We start from the raw sequence: 15980 nt of genomic DNA, 5'->3' as shown, positions 1-15980 counted from the left end.
CTGATTATAGTGACTAATTGGCCTATTCTGACTGATACTGATACCCCCTGATATCATAGACACACTTATTTCATTGGGCCTCCATTAATGGTACAATAGGTCATTTCCGACTTTTAACTTTTGTGAGGAATTGCAAAAATCTTACCTATTGTACTTTTAATATCCTACTTCCAGCCCAGGGTTTGCCTAAGGTCCAAGCAGCTGTGTGGATCTTATTGTGGCTACACCAAGGCTACACTACAGGCTGGACCAGAGGTCTGTTATATCATGGCAAACTGTGATAGATAGTACTGTGGGGAAGTAAAAAAAATACTTAAATGTAATTTTTGGGTGAACTTTGTTCAGAAAATAAAAGACAATTTTTGTAATTAGGTTTCACCATTCATACAATATAATTTCTGAGATGTCAAGATGTCAATCCCATGCATATGTGTATTACATTGAATCCATTTCTTTCTTTCTCCAATCAAAATGCAAGTCCTTGCTATCACTTGTCAAAGTCGTTGGCTGTTTATCCGGCCTTTGCTGTTTTGCCATTTCTGTTCACATACTTCTTCTCCAAGGACAAGTACCTGCCATCTTCCATGGCAGTTCATTCTTTTTCCATCTATTTGGAGGACCTTGTATTCACCGCTATACCCACTCGTCGCTTTGACTGTTAACATAGGCACATCTTTTCTCTGTCCCCTGTTGAAGGATGTCTAACAACAGGGATTTGGGCTCCGCTTGTTCCCTGTACAAGGTCTTTGGTAGCCCTTCAGTCAAAACACATCAGACTAGTTTGGACACCAGTATCTTCTGAACAGGTTCTTTTCCCCACTGTAATTCCTACAACTTGTTAGCGATAACTATAATAAAAAGTTAACACTGGAGATGCTTTGGTTCAGAAAGAGATGATCCATGGTGGAATGAGGCCTGGTCTGTGATTTTGGCTTTTGGTGCGGATTGCTGTTGTTCAGGTAGTTTTGAAATGGCTGCTAATTCCTTCTTGGTGGGTACACTGCTATCTCAAACTGCTTTCTGGTGTTCATCACATGAGAGGTGGGTGACCAATGTTAATGAAGTTAATGAGCTGTTCCTTACCCACAGTACTGTGTTTGTGTTTCTGCATCACTTCATTTATTGCTGTGTGATTCCCTTAAATTCCGCACAAAAGCCCACTAGGCTATTTACGCCTGTGTATTGACAAGCAAGACATTATTCTGTCAATATTAATCTCTATAATAAAAAAAATCGATGTCACACACTGAAATCTGTGCCACTAGTGAGCGATACTTTATTTCTTCAAAACATATTTTATGACTGAGCTGAATAGTGATCACATAGAAAGAATATCCAGTAACACCAGCACTTACCGTACAAAGCAGAAACTGTTTCCTTGGATACAATACCAATAAAACACACATTACACACCCCAGTATCTTGGAGAGGCCCCAGTCATATGATTTATACTGAATTGTTCACATTTTTTATGCCCCGCTCTCTCCATTTTGCTTTTTCTTTTACAGCTTTGTGTTGTCTGGAAAGTGCATTGAATATAATATACTCATTTGCAATTTGAGTTTAAAATAAATATTATTTTGCTTGACTCTCAAAAAGTGCAGATTGTCTGTGTTGTGCAAAAAAAACAAAACATCAATATATGTAGTAATAAACAAATAAGGCTGTATTACATATAGTATCAGATTTTCCATATATCACCACAACAAGCATTTTAAGATTTGTCACAATGGCTTTGTGCCAACCTTAGTAGTTCTTGAGATGAGATATTTATAGTATATAGAGCTGGAGTACTTCTTTAGAGTACTTCTAATGTATATGGAAAAAGATTAAGAAATTAGGCAAGGATCTGTGTTTTTATCCTGAAACTATGTACTTAGATTGCATGCACAAATACAAATGTTATACTAAACATTTTACACTTCTCCAATTATTACTGCACATTTAAAACATTAAATAACATTGGAAAAACATGAAAACCCATGCCACCATATGTGTTCCCCTATACTACTGAAGCCGGAATACAGATCGTGTGAGAAAAGAACTGCGGTGCTGGGTTTGTGTCATTACGATGGGAAGGGAAGCCTGGGACTGAACAGGGGGAACTACACGGCATAGCAAAGCACATTAAATCAGGCCTGAAAGGCTCTATTATACAACCTAATGGAGATTAAAAGCTCAGTCATTCACCGCCTAGAGTGCTCCCCCACCTGGGTGGTCCAGCCATTCTCAGAGGGGCTGAAAGGTTCTGCTATTCGCCCTGATCACAACTGCACTCCACGAGACCAGGGCCCCACAAAGGCACAATTATACTGTACAAACATCCAGTCAACAACACGCTACCAAAAGGACAGGGGCTCGCACAGACCGACGCTTTCATTTTCTTTGGCTAAAAATGTCTGTGAAATAACAAATTGTAAATTGTGAATTGGACGCACGCAGAAACACACACATACAGGTATGCACGAGCAGAGATACTTGTATACACACATACGCACATTTATGCAATAGTATAGACCATATATTGTACATATGCACATACAAACGTGTGTGAGTGAGTAGGGAAAATCAGTTTTAATCCCAAAATTGCCTAAATTTGTTGAATGAATTATATAGCACACTTAACTACTGAGTTTAAATAAAAGGGGATCTTTAACAAAACATGTTCTTAAACTTAATTTAAATTATAAAAACTTGGCATTGCAGATCTTTTCCATGAAGGAGTTCTTCTACAGTATTCGCTATTTTTAAACATTGTTGATAAAATCTTTTGCCACCAGAGCATGTACACTGAGTACCTAAACATGAAGGGATGAGTAGGAATGAAAAAAAAATCATATCTTCTGTGTGGCTCAGAAAAATAAAGGGTCCCTGGAGAGTAATTAGTTCAGTGTTTAGAATTTGAGAATTTAAAAGTACTATCCAAAATATCTAGTACAATTTTGCCAGGGTAAATTCATGGTTTTGAATGGACTTCACTGGGGAAACTTGCTTTTTGGCACCAGAGGCTTAATAAACCTCAATACTTCTGGTAACCACTGGAGTTTGCAAGCTTCTGGGGGAACGTCAATCCCTGCTCCCCTGGGTGCTGCGTTCGGCAGTTGTTTTATTTAAACCAAGTTCGCCTTCTCTTGCTATGGAAGCTAGAGTGAGTCAGGGAAGTGGATGGGCCAATGGAACGGGCTCACAGTGTGCACCCAGTGCTCATGGGAGTTGTTGTATCATGTAGAATAAACTACAGTAATTTAAAAAATAGAATGCTACCAAAATCTCTAAAGTGGCGAGGAAGACATCACATCACTGCCAAATTCTACCCTCCTGTGTTGGGTGGAGGGTGGGGATGTCAAGCCCTGCAGACAAACATAATATTGTATTATTGTATAAGACAATGATAATGATCATAGATATAATCAGTAACAAAAAATGCCAGTGATGCTTTTGCTTTTTGCATTTCCAAAAGTCAAATTTTATATACCATCAATAGAAAAGGGCAGGGGCTCCAAGTACCATATATCTAGGCAGAAAATAAGATGAGGTTATGTACGGTCCTTGAATCTTTCCTCACCCTCAAAATCTTGTGAGATAGTTGAGACTATGGATCTAATTAATTTCTTAATTTTTTTACCTCAGCAAATATGTGACCTGCTCTATCATATTGACCCCAAAACGCATTTGGAGTTTTAGAAACCAATTGAAAGAGGATTTAAGTTTTCTAACTATAGAAAAGTTATCTCTCTACTCCAGATATCAATGGGAGTTGTGTCGCGTTTAATTTGAGTGTCACGAAAGCATTTTTTTATTTTTACATAAACATCGATTTACGTGAAATTGGCCGTCACGACTTACAACTGATTATGGCAAAGCGGGTCACATATTGTTTGATCTGACAGCATAAAGGTACATTTCACATTGTAAGCATATGCAGCTTGATCTGGAAATAGGCAAAGTTACAATTATATAACTGCCACAGAGGTAAAGCTTTCATTAAAAACAAGCTAAATAGCAAAAGAGTCAGACGTGCCCTGCCATTATCACGGCAGGACAGGAACTATGGTTTCATATCCCATCGCTTTCCATTACAAATCTGCAGCCGTAACCTTCATCGACAAACAACATGTTCGCAGCCTGCAATGCAATTAATCACAGCATGTCTCACCTTCGACAGTGATTCACAAAGCATTTCTTAGCAAGGTGTTGAATAATATGGAGCTACTCAATGCAGAGTTGTTCTCTTTTTAATACTCTTCTATTTTTAAATCCTCTTTCCCATCTTCAGATAACCAGGGTTGGGTCGTAATGGATTACATGTAATCTGGATTACGTGATAAGATTTTTAAAAATTTAAGTTGCTCTAATCAGCCCAGGACAGTTTTCTTTTCATTTGCATAATCTGATTACAGTTACTTTTGTAATACACTTCAACGTATTACATTTATAGTCTGACAAACACTGCTGATAACATTCATTGTGTGAATTTATAGCCACTTTGGTTTGTTTGGAAATGAGTTATGAAAACAAAATTATTTAAGAGGATCTATCATTATGCTTACATTTGGAACTGTTAATACAGATGGCAAAGGATTGATTCTTAAAAATGATGGCATTTGTTTTTATTGTTTTTGATATATTAAAGATTTAAAGCAGAACCTTAGATGGGTATTCCTATTTGTTCATGAAATTAGGCCTTTTGAAGCCAGTTTGATGGGATGATCAAATCTGCAGTAATACAATGCAAAGAGCCATCCTTGGGAGAACAGAACAATTAACAACACTTATTTTAAGAGTGCACTATCTCTTAACCTTATCTCCCTGACATTGTCATAATATGCAGACTGTAAAATGTCAATCAATAGTTTGTGGTCAGGAAAGGCCTTTGCAGTGAAGCTTCGTAAAAATAATTTGATGTTAGTGACGCAGCATGAAATACTCACAAAGTTGTAGTTTTGGGAAGCAGAGCTTCTATTCTTGGTTTGTAGACTCACTGCGTCTACAACAAACACACACCAGAGAAAACTGCCAAGTCCCAGTGTCATGTTGTTCCTTAGCTGTGAAGGTGTTTACCAACACTGCCAGCACGACCAGGAGAGGCATTACCTCCGTTTCAGATATTCGTATCTCAAGGACAGTAAATGATGGACGTAGCGCAATGCCATGGCCTTGGCACACATCAATCAAGCCTCGGCGAGACCTTGAGAACGTTAGAGAGGCAGACGCGGAAATCCATTTGACCTGTCCGCCGCTAAATTAATTATCCAATTACTCCTCTTCAACTGACTGTGGTGCCTAGATAACTGCAGGGCTATTTACAACTGACTGTGTCTCGGAGATAACGAAAGAGCTATTTACGCATAATCACCTCTCACGGTGAATGATCAGAGCCGCACAAACTTATCTGCATCTTTCAAAAAAAAAGTGCTCCTACTCTGGGTAAAAGAAGTGGAAGTCGAGTTTGGGAGTTTGTTTTGAAAAGCAGTCCAGTGACCATGGACTGTAAGGTACTTCTATTGTCATTAATGTTGTGAATGATAAAGTGACATAATTCGGGGTAATTCCATGCATCTTTTTCACATTATCGCCAGTAGAGTAAAAGATATTGTACTGAATCCATGACCACAGCTTTAATATTTAAACAAAGATGCTAAACATAAGCACTAAACCGTAATATAAAACCAAGGAAGATCAGTCACGTCATGGCATGATTTGCTCAAATGTAGTCAAATAAAGTGATAGTAAATAAAGTTTGCCGTCTTTAGTACACACAAACTGCATGGACAAATGGTTCTCCCAAAGTATCTAGTTTTCAAATCCTTCCATTACTCCACTCATATCCATACAGCACAAGATACAGTATAAAAATAGACTCACTGAGCACTTTATTATGTTGACCTGTACACCAGCTTGTTAATGCAAATATTTAATCAGGCAATCATGTGGCAGCAACTAAATGCATAAAAGCATGCTGACATGGTCAAGAGGTTCAGCTGTTTTTCAGACCAAATGCCAGTATGGGGAAGAAATGTGATCTAAGTAATTTTGACTGTGGAATGATTATTGGTGCCAGACAAGGTGGTTTGGGTATCTGCTGATCTCCTGGGAACAACAGTCTCTAGAGGTTGCAGAGAATGGTGCAAAAAACAAAAAAACATCCAGTGAGCAGCAGTGAGGGCAGAAATGCCTTGTTAATGAGAGAGGTCAGAGGAGAAGGGGCAGACTGGTCAAAGCTGACAGAAAGGTGACCGTAACACAAATAACCACACATTACTACAGTGGTATGCAGAAGACGCCAACGCCTCTAAATGTATAGGCTACAGAAGCAGAAGACTTAAGTCTAAAAAATAAGTTATAAATACCTAATAAAGTGCTCACTGAGTGTATTTGCTAGTTTGTCAGATTATTTCATTCAGTAAGGGGGCGACAAAAAAATAAGTCAAATGACATTTTTAAAATTATATGTAAATCTGTGTGTTCACTGGTTCAATTAAATTGTGTGTATTAAGCATAGCACTAATGCCCTTTTTCTGAAAATTGATTTTTAAATCTGCAAATGTTTTTGTTTGGCCACACATTCTCTACATAATACAGGCTCGAACTGGCTCGCTTGCATTAATACAGTCCATCTGCAGCTTCTTGTCACATATTATAATGTAGATTTGGTTTGCAAATATCCTGCATGAATACCAGCTTAACAAATAGACACTAATAAACATTAACACTGGGGGAATTTCCAGCTTTTGTGTGTAGGAGTTTTCGGTGAACGGCGCTGGTTTCTGAAAAGCTTCCATGAAAGGAAGAAGGGTGATACAGGAACATGCGGGGTTGATGAACGATATTACACGCCCCAGGAGAAGACCGGTGTAAACGAACGAGGGACACTCACCTCCCTCCATCCAACATCTGCTCCCACATCTCACTGTTCACCTCTAACAACACCATGTGCGAACGATGTTTTCATCTCAGCCACCATTACTGCCAAGGACCATTGTACAACAGCCAAGATCTATTGAGAGCCCATAATAATTGCGATGTATCAAAATGCACCATGCAACATCAGCACGTTGCCTGGGACGACGTGTCTCTTCCAGTTTGCGTTGAGGACACATATTTCTCTGGGAAAATAGAGGACACAAGCAGCTGAAGATGAGCAGCTCCATGTCTGACTCTTATCTATCACTCTATTTGGGGCTTCGGCTTCTTTCTTTCCAGCGTTGATTCATTAGTTCTTTCAGCTTGTCCTCAGGAAAGATAGTCCAAGTAAAGGACTACAAGCATGCCCTAAAAGGTGTGTGTGTGTGTGTGTGTGTGTGTGTGTCCGTGCGTGCCTACCCATGTGTACATGTGTGTGCGTGCTTGTGTGAATGTGTGTGTGTGTCTGTGTCCATGCGTGCCTACTCACATGTGCATGTGTGTGTGTGTGTGTGTATGTACATGTGAGTGCGTGTGCGTGTATGTGTGTCTATGTATGTGTATGCGTGCTTGTGTATCTGTGTGCATGTGTGTGTATGTGCATGCGAGTGTGTGTGTGTGTGTGTGTGTGTGTATTGGGAGTGCATAGAGGACAGTCCCTTGTGCTGAGCTTTATGTCTTAGAGATTGCTGACAATAGTTCAAGGTCACAGCATATTTTTTGTTGCAGTATTTTTATTCAAAGCTTGGCATCTGAAGATGTACAGTTTCTTTTCAAGTATTGTATTGCACATGCACTCTCTCGCCCTCTCCCCCTCTCTCTCTCTTTTTCTCTCTCTCATGCATCACACAGTAGCCATATAAAGGGTGTTTCACCCTCTCCCTGGCTCCAACATGTTCACTCACATATTGGCCTATATGATTCTGCCACACTGATCTACAGAAACATTCTCCTGAAATCCAGCCTATTAGGATTCATTGCTGAATGTATCCTGCTTCAGTGGCATTTGGGGGGAGGGGGGGGGGGGGGGGTTGCTGTATGTGTGTGTGTATTGGGGGGAGGGGGGTCACACTGTAAGAGTATTTCATCGCACATTTTGCCAGGAGCTGAGTGTAATTTCACCAACTAATTACTAAAATGCTTTGCAAGGGGCTCTGCAAATCAATTCTCTGGATTTGTTTAACAGACCAGAAACGTCAATTATCATCACAACAATTAGCCAGAGACAAACATCTGCTTTCACCAGGGTGCAGTGCTGAAGTGGAGAGACAGATCAGAATGGTGGGCTACAATCAAGCATGCCGGAAAACATATCCAGGATAACTTTTTAAATGAAAACTGATCGGAAGAAACTATTTTGTTCAGGAACAACACAAAACTTGCCTATTCGGAGACAAAAGAAACCCAGTGTTTTTGATTATTTTTTTAATAGCTGTATAGGTCAGGGCACCGGATCTTTGGGCACTTCAGTTTTTCTTCTGACAGCAGTATTTTCAGATTGAAATGGAATTGGAATATGAGGGTCGAATTTACCTGGCTTCAGAATTTAGAACTCCAAATCTATCCCAGAAGTCCTCTCACCTTGCAGCATTCTATCCTCAGACTCAATCATCCTCTGGCCCTCTCTACAGTGGCTAGAAACATAGGAGATGCTTCTAGAAGAGTACTAACAAGCACGCTCAGATGCCAGCAGATTTTTGAGAGCAGCCTACAGGATCCTGGGAGTCTGACATATTTTACTGAGATCTAGTGTGGCTGGAGGAACGTGATTGCCTAGCTCAACCCTAATGCAAAAGCAAGACCAGAAATGTTTAAAGCACAGAATAAAGGGGTTGAAAGAAATAAGCGTGGTTATTATTCGACCTTATGCCTGCGCTTAGTAAACAACAAATGAGCATTCATGAGAAACAGTATGCAAAGAACGGGCCCAGGCCCAGTTCCAAAGCCAAGCGCAGATAGCACTGGGCTCTTGGAAAACCAAAGACCCTCAGACCTCATTCAACAGAGTTTGACGCCCACTGACTACCGCACATCAAAAACAAAGTTCCCTGGCATCCGTGCTGCTTCTTGGAAGCTGACCCCTTCAAAGAGCCGAACAGGGAAAGCAGCGCATTGGTGGAAGTGGTTGACCCCTTCCTGCCGTCCGCCCTGGAGACTACATCTCTCGCCACTTCCCCTCGGGCAGAGACAGCGCAAACAGAAAGGCCTCCAAAATGCCCCATGGCACTTCCTGCTCCAAGGGTCTGGCTCCATGCGTCACCCTTCCCCAGAAACATCCCTGGGGTTGGCTGCCCACCGACCTGCTGAGCTGTGATTGGCTTCCCACAACTCTGTTGACCTCGGATTGGCTGCCTTCACAGTGTCCTCGGTGACTTATTATGAACTAAAAGCTTCGATCTAGTCTTCACTGGCAGGGGTGAAGGAAGGCCAAAGCTAGTTGTTTTCACAATCTGCCTCCAGGGGGAGGTGGAAAAAGAAAGTTTGAAAATGAAAAATCTAAAGTTTTTTTCATTTTAAAAATGGAAGAAAGGGTTGCGATGAGGTACAAAGCTGGTGCTTAAAGTACAGCATGTCCTTTTAATACCCATACAAACAGTTTTCATGTCAATATCAAAGCCAGGTCATAGAAAATAGAGGTATCATCAACAACAAATGATGATTCCATATTGACCAATGCGTATTGATTCCCTTTTCAACCCAGTAATACAAAATCCTACCGAAAACCCCTTCTCAGAAGGTTTAACTATAATGTTCTGACACCCAAGAGAGAAAAGATCATAGAGAGAGTATACTATGAGTGGGTTGTCTGATCATCTCAGAGATGAACGGACAGTCATGTGAGGTCCATGTCAGGTCCAAATGACAGCTTCTGACCAATCTGACCAATCCTCCATCTATCACTGACACATCAACAGCCTTCATAGCTTCTGAATCTATCTGGAGTGAATCAGGACCATCGTGCAATGACTCCAGTTTTGAGGAAAGGTGGCTCTACTCTCTTAAGATGAGCTAAGAACATTTTTGTTCAGTTATTTTATTTGATCAAATCCTGCTAAATTGACATGTATTTTCAACAGAGTTCTATCAACATTGTGTCAACTTCACAGCAACTCACAACTCTCAAAGTTTCTCTTCAAAAAAACTTTGGCAGGTTCAGCTATTGGCAAACTGAATTAAATATTGTTGGGGTCTTTTAAGGAGTATTTGCATTTGTTTATAAATCAAAGCTAAAACAAATGTTGAATCAATGCAGGATATAATGTGGCAGTCTCAAGCATCTTGGTTTGGGTAATAGACATCCATCAATGTATTATAGAGATAAAACAGTGTGAGTGCAATATGCATCTCACTGAAGATAGTAATCATATTTTACAGTGAGTTTATTGTGCTTTTTATGGAAATGCATACAAATGGGTATCAAAGCATTTCCCCTCGTTCAGAGTAAACAGTAATAAATGAAGAAGGAAAACTGAAGATGTGAACAAATGGACAAGCGCACAAAAAAATAATGGCTTACAGAGAGAGCGATAAGGAGAGAGAGAGTGAATGAAAGTGAAGGAGGTGAGACAAGGCAACTAATTAAGGGTGAAACAGAACAAAAACAAGAGAAGGGAAAGGGAGTGAAAGAGGGGCAGAGAGGGAAGAAGGGAAAGAATGAGAGATACGTATACAAGGGAGAGATATAAAGAGTGATCAGGAAATGTGGGGGTAGAAGGTTGGGAGTAATTGAACAGGAATGAGTCTGATATCATTAACATGTGCTGATGGTTGATGCCCACTGGATAGTCACAGACTACCCCCCAAAGTTAATACTATCCCATGTCACAAGCCTTAAAACACTGTTGCCTGCGTGAAATTGTGGTGCACGACACGCTGTATGGCGCTGGAAGGTCAAACAACATCAAAAAGTGGTATTGTTTGGGTCAGACTGCATAGAACAGAAGCTGAGCCTCCTGTGGATGGTGGTGAATGCTGATTGGGTGGTACGATATTGACCGCAGTGATGAATGCCAGATTTGTTATGGAGCTGCTGAACGCACATTCAGTAGACTTGGCGCGTTCGCAGGTGAGTATCGATCGACCGGGTTTGATGCAAAAACGGGTAAATATTTCAGCTCAGTTTATTGAGCTTGGTTTGATGATGTCATCAGACGTCTCATCACACGCGGTGCCATGAAACGCGTTTACCGTGGGTCAGTAATCCCAAGGGAGAGCAATGGAAAGTAGCACGTTTATGACTCTGAAAGCTTTTTCAGTCGCTGCGCTGTGTCCGCGTCTGTCAGCGGACGCAAGTCTCTCAGAACGACAGAAAAAAATGAAAACATTTAGAGACAGGGTGACAAGACAGGGGCGCAAGGCTCAGACGTCAAAACGGCGTGAAAAAGGCACACAAAGATCTCTCCCTGTTTCAAATGGCATAATTTCTTAAAAGGAAATATTAATAGTTAAGTAAATGGCTGTGGTTAAAGATATTGTTTGAAGTATTCCTTGTGCGCAGTCAACAAATGTCACTCTGTGAGCTCCCGTTTCTGTATTTAATGGAGCTTATGCAAGGGCAGATTAAGCTGGCTGAGTGAAATGCATATAGCAAATGATAAAAGACATGCCACACACTGGTTGACAGGAAAGGTTGTTTGTTGCTGACATGCATATAGCAAAAGTTCAAAGGCGAGGGAAAATATGAGCCTGTCGATGTTTCGTTTTTTGGTTGTTCTCGAGAAATTAATTGGTAATAATGAATGAAAAAAACATAAACTTCCTTTGGTTAGTTTTCTCAATCGGTTTAACTCGTAGTTAACTCGTAACTCGTAGTTTTCAGTGTAAAAGGGAAAAAAAGGATATTATCTTGCAGATGAGCGTATGAGAGAGCGAGTAAGAGAGGGGGGAGGCGTCTCCACATGAAAAAAAACCGACCACATAAAATAATCATTATTTAATATTGAATCGCAGTCATTTTAAAGGCGGGATACCAGCTGAAAGAGAGAGGGGAAAAAAATGGTTTGGGAATATAAGAACGTATACAATGATTACCCAAAATCAGTGTCAAAAGCAATCGAGGCAGGCGGACACATATTGAATATTTAATACGGCTCGAAACAATACAATCTGGCGACCCCCCGCCTCCCGGCCCGCTTGTCGGAGCGCGCGAGCGATGAGTGAATTAACAAGGAGTCCTCCGGGGCTCTGGCTACGCCGGGCAGGTAACGAGAGTGCCAGAGCGCATTAGCCACGCCGGCCAATCACAGTAACTGGTTGTGAAACCAGCAGTCTGTGTCATATTGTAACCACCTACTTTCAGCTCAAGTGTGAGGATGAGGAGAGGGTTGGGGGGGGGGGGCTTTGGATCCATCCCTACTTACAGTTTAAATTAGATGGGTTTGGGGGGGTAAAGGGGGGGGGGGGGCACCCAAACCAATTCAAACACTATGCGCCACTCCCTAGTCAACCCCCCACCCAATGTAAATACAATATTAATCAGAGGAGTAGATGGGGGAATATCAATGCATACAGTACTGCAAAAATGACGTTATTGTGAACATGGAGTGGCAGATTCATTCTGATACAGTGTTAGCCGAGATCATTTACTCCTTTGCATTGATATTGCCTAGCTTGTCGCAAACTGTCAAATGGCTACCCTTTCAGCAGGCAGACAGTAAGTATCTCAGTAAGTATTATATTGAAAGAAAAATTGATGCAAGAGAGAAAATGTCAAAAGAACATTTTCCAATGGTGGGGGGGGGGGTTTCACACGAGAGAGTCAACGGAAAAGGAGTATGACAATAACAGCTTGGCCACCATCTTGTTTTTTTATAGCCAGTTCATTGATGTTCTTCTTGTTGGCCAGAAGACCAGAACACAGCAGAGATCTTCTGTCTGCAACCAATAACCTACTGTGCCTTCAAAACATTAAAAACAAATAAACCGGAGGGGGAGGGTACAAAACCTCTTCCTCCTGAGCAATAAGGGGTTGCATTTTCTCCTTCTGCATGAAGCATACCAAACATGGCCTTGGGGAAGGAGGGGGCAGTGAATGTATGTGGCCTCACAATAGTGCTGACTGCCTCAGCACCTTGGCCCCTTCCTGCTTACTAAGCTCCATAATATCCCCACTGCATACACGCTTGACTTTCACCTATAATTTAATAAACGCTCCACAGGGACAAGGTGATGCCGAATAACAATTTATTCTTCTCTGAAAATTGTGCTGACAACAGCAATAATTAGGAGAAGGACTCTGTGGTGCAACGGTGATGCTGTTTTTGTGATAAGCACGGAAGCTTCCAGAAGCTTGTGTAATGAGAAGGAAGCTGACACCCTCCTCTCATGTCCTACTGTTGAGAAGGTATTGATCCAAAATAAGGAAGGCTCATGGAAAGGGGCACATTTCCACTTGGATTGAGGTGAATCCACAGTGTTGAGAAATGTCACATGTTTATTTTGTATTCTTTTAAAAATAAATACAAATTCATATTACCTACACATTCATGGATTCTGCCTCCCTGTCTGACTCCATTACACTATTATTATTATTATTATTATTATTATTATTATTATTATTATTAGTAGTAGTAGTAGTAGTAGTAGTAGTAGTAGCACTATTATGATTATTAATAGTAATATTATTATGGATTCCCTTATCATTTTAAACATATTTTCACTATGTATTGTTTTGGCAACCCTGTTATGATATGAAAGGGTAATTCTTATATAATGCATTTCCCAGCAGACACAGTTAAGTGAAAAACAGCACAATGTGACTTTGAGATGGAGCAGAGGTAACAGTGCTGTCTTTATCAGGGGGAGGCATACGGCTTCCCTGCTAGTGAACAGCAGAGGTGCAGAGCCCCTCTCTCCTATCTCAGAGACGGACAGACAGACAGACAGCTCCTGCTGTGGCTCTCCAATCGATCCGGCTTAATGAGCCACTGACCACTGATCAGCTGCTCTCTTAAAGAGAGAGAGAGAGAGAGAGAGAGAGAGAGAGAGAGAGAGAGAGAGAGAGAGAGAGAGACAGAGAGAGGGGGAGAGAGAGATAGAGATAGAGAGAGGGGGAGAGAGAGAGATAGAGACAGACAGACAGACAGACAGAGAGAGATAGAGACAGAGACATTATTGATATTATTGTTATTACATTATTATTAATAATATTGTTATTACTGCTAATAGACTACATTTGGATTTAGAATTATTGTACAATTATTGATTTTTGTGTTTATTGTTCATTGTTGTTTATCCAACAAGCTTTGTCATGCCAATAAAGCATTTTGAATTGGATCGAAAATTGAGAGATTATATTTTGTATTTGTTTTATAATTATAATTAGTATTATAATAATATCATTATAGTATTATAAGTATTATTAGGAGTAGTATTAGTGCGCATTTGATTGTCTGTTATATTTTAATCCTTTATATTTATTATTGTTGTTAGTACATTTATCTTTGTTGTTGTTATTTTCATTGATAATAATGCTTTGGCAATATGTATTTGTCGGGCCAATAACGCAATTTGAATTTGAGAGAGAGAGTGAAAGTTGGAAAAGAGTGAAAGAAGCAAGACAACTAATTACTGGGTGAAAGCAGAAAACAAGCAGGGGGAGGGAGTGAAAAAAGGGCATGGATGGAAAAGGGGAAGAATGAGAGATGTGAACATTGGAAAATGGAAAAACAGTGAATGAGAGTGAAAGAGGCAAGAGGTTTTTTTTCCAGACAGAGGCAGAGCTGTACTAACAAATCGTGAGTAACACTGGAAAGCATGAGCCACTGTCTCCAGAATTCACACAGATGAGCCATGTTTGCTTGTCATACCAATAAAGCAAATTAAATTTAAGATTGAAAAATTGAGGCAGATATATAGATATAGAGAGATGTACATGTCTCTCATAGTTTATGTCTTTCAATGTTCACACATCCCCTCCTCATCAGATATGCACACACAGGCACACACACACACACACACACGCGCACACACAGGCACACACACACACACACACACAGGCACACACACACACACAGACACACACATAGGCAGACACACACATGCACACATGCGCGCGCACACACACGCTCGACATGCAACACTATTGTTCCACTCTTTCTTTTTCCATTACAATGTCTTAATGGATCTTTTTTCCCTCCCTCAGCTCCTGAGGAATTCGCTCCAAGTGTGCGGAAATACAATTTCCATTAAACGCATTGTAGAGAATAAATTGGCCCTCATGATTTTGGCCACGGTGTGCGACCACGCATTTTTAGGGGGCATAGATCACAATTCCAAAGTGTGGCGTGACATTTTATGACAGGCTTGCCCATTTGCCATTACACTGAGTGCACATTTAGGCCAATTAATACTAATTTACAGGCATTGTCAGGTTATTCCAAAACATGCTGGGGGTCACACATTTTTAAAGCCATTTGGGTTTTTATTGTGCGTGACACACATTCCCATTAACCGTGTTCACGCAGCTTTTGGAAAATCGCCTTTTCAGCAGGGCAAATTCTCTTTCAAAAGAAATATTTCACTTATGTAAAGGGAAGCAACAGTTGACCATCTCCATGTAAAACTGAGCTTGGATGGTCAATCGAAAAAGCCAGCCCATGGCTCACTACTATTCTGGAACATGGCTTACCTCAGAAAGGCCAGCATCTGTTTGATCACCAGCAGCTGACTGGGCAGCCACACTGAGTCAACACAGCTGCCAGGTTCAGCCAATGAGGCGTCCAGTACAGAAGTATCGTGTGGTTCTCCATGGACCCGTTTACTGGCAAGGTTCCATCAGACACAAACCATCTCCGTGCCTGAACAGTGTTGCCAGCTTTGCCTTTATCAGCCAAATTGCTTGAATTGCCACTGACTTTGCAAGGACTTTTGGGATTTTTGGCATTGCGGGGGCTTTTTTCTCCTGGTGAAGATGAGACACTGCTCATGTATGGTCACAGTGCTTTATTATTTAGTGTGCTGTTTCCCTGCGGCCAAAATTAGCTTGAATCTGTTTTACCTACAGTGGCTTCAGAAAGTATTCAGACCCCTTATCTTTTTGCACTTTACTCTGTTGTAGATTTAATTTTAAATGGATT

The sequence above is a fragment of the Conger conger genome, chromosome 1 (genome assembly GCF_963514075.1).
Source record: "Conger conger chromosome 1, fConCon1.1, whole genome shotgun sequence".
NCBI classification, from domain to species: domain Eukaryota; kingdom Metazoa; phylum Chordata; class Actinopteri; order Anguilliformes; family Congridae; genus Conger; species Conger conger.
This window is presented reverse-complemented; position numbering follows the sequence as displayed.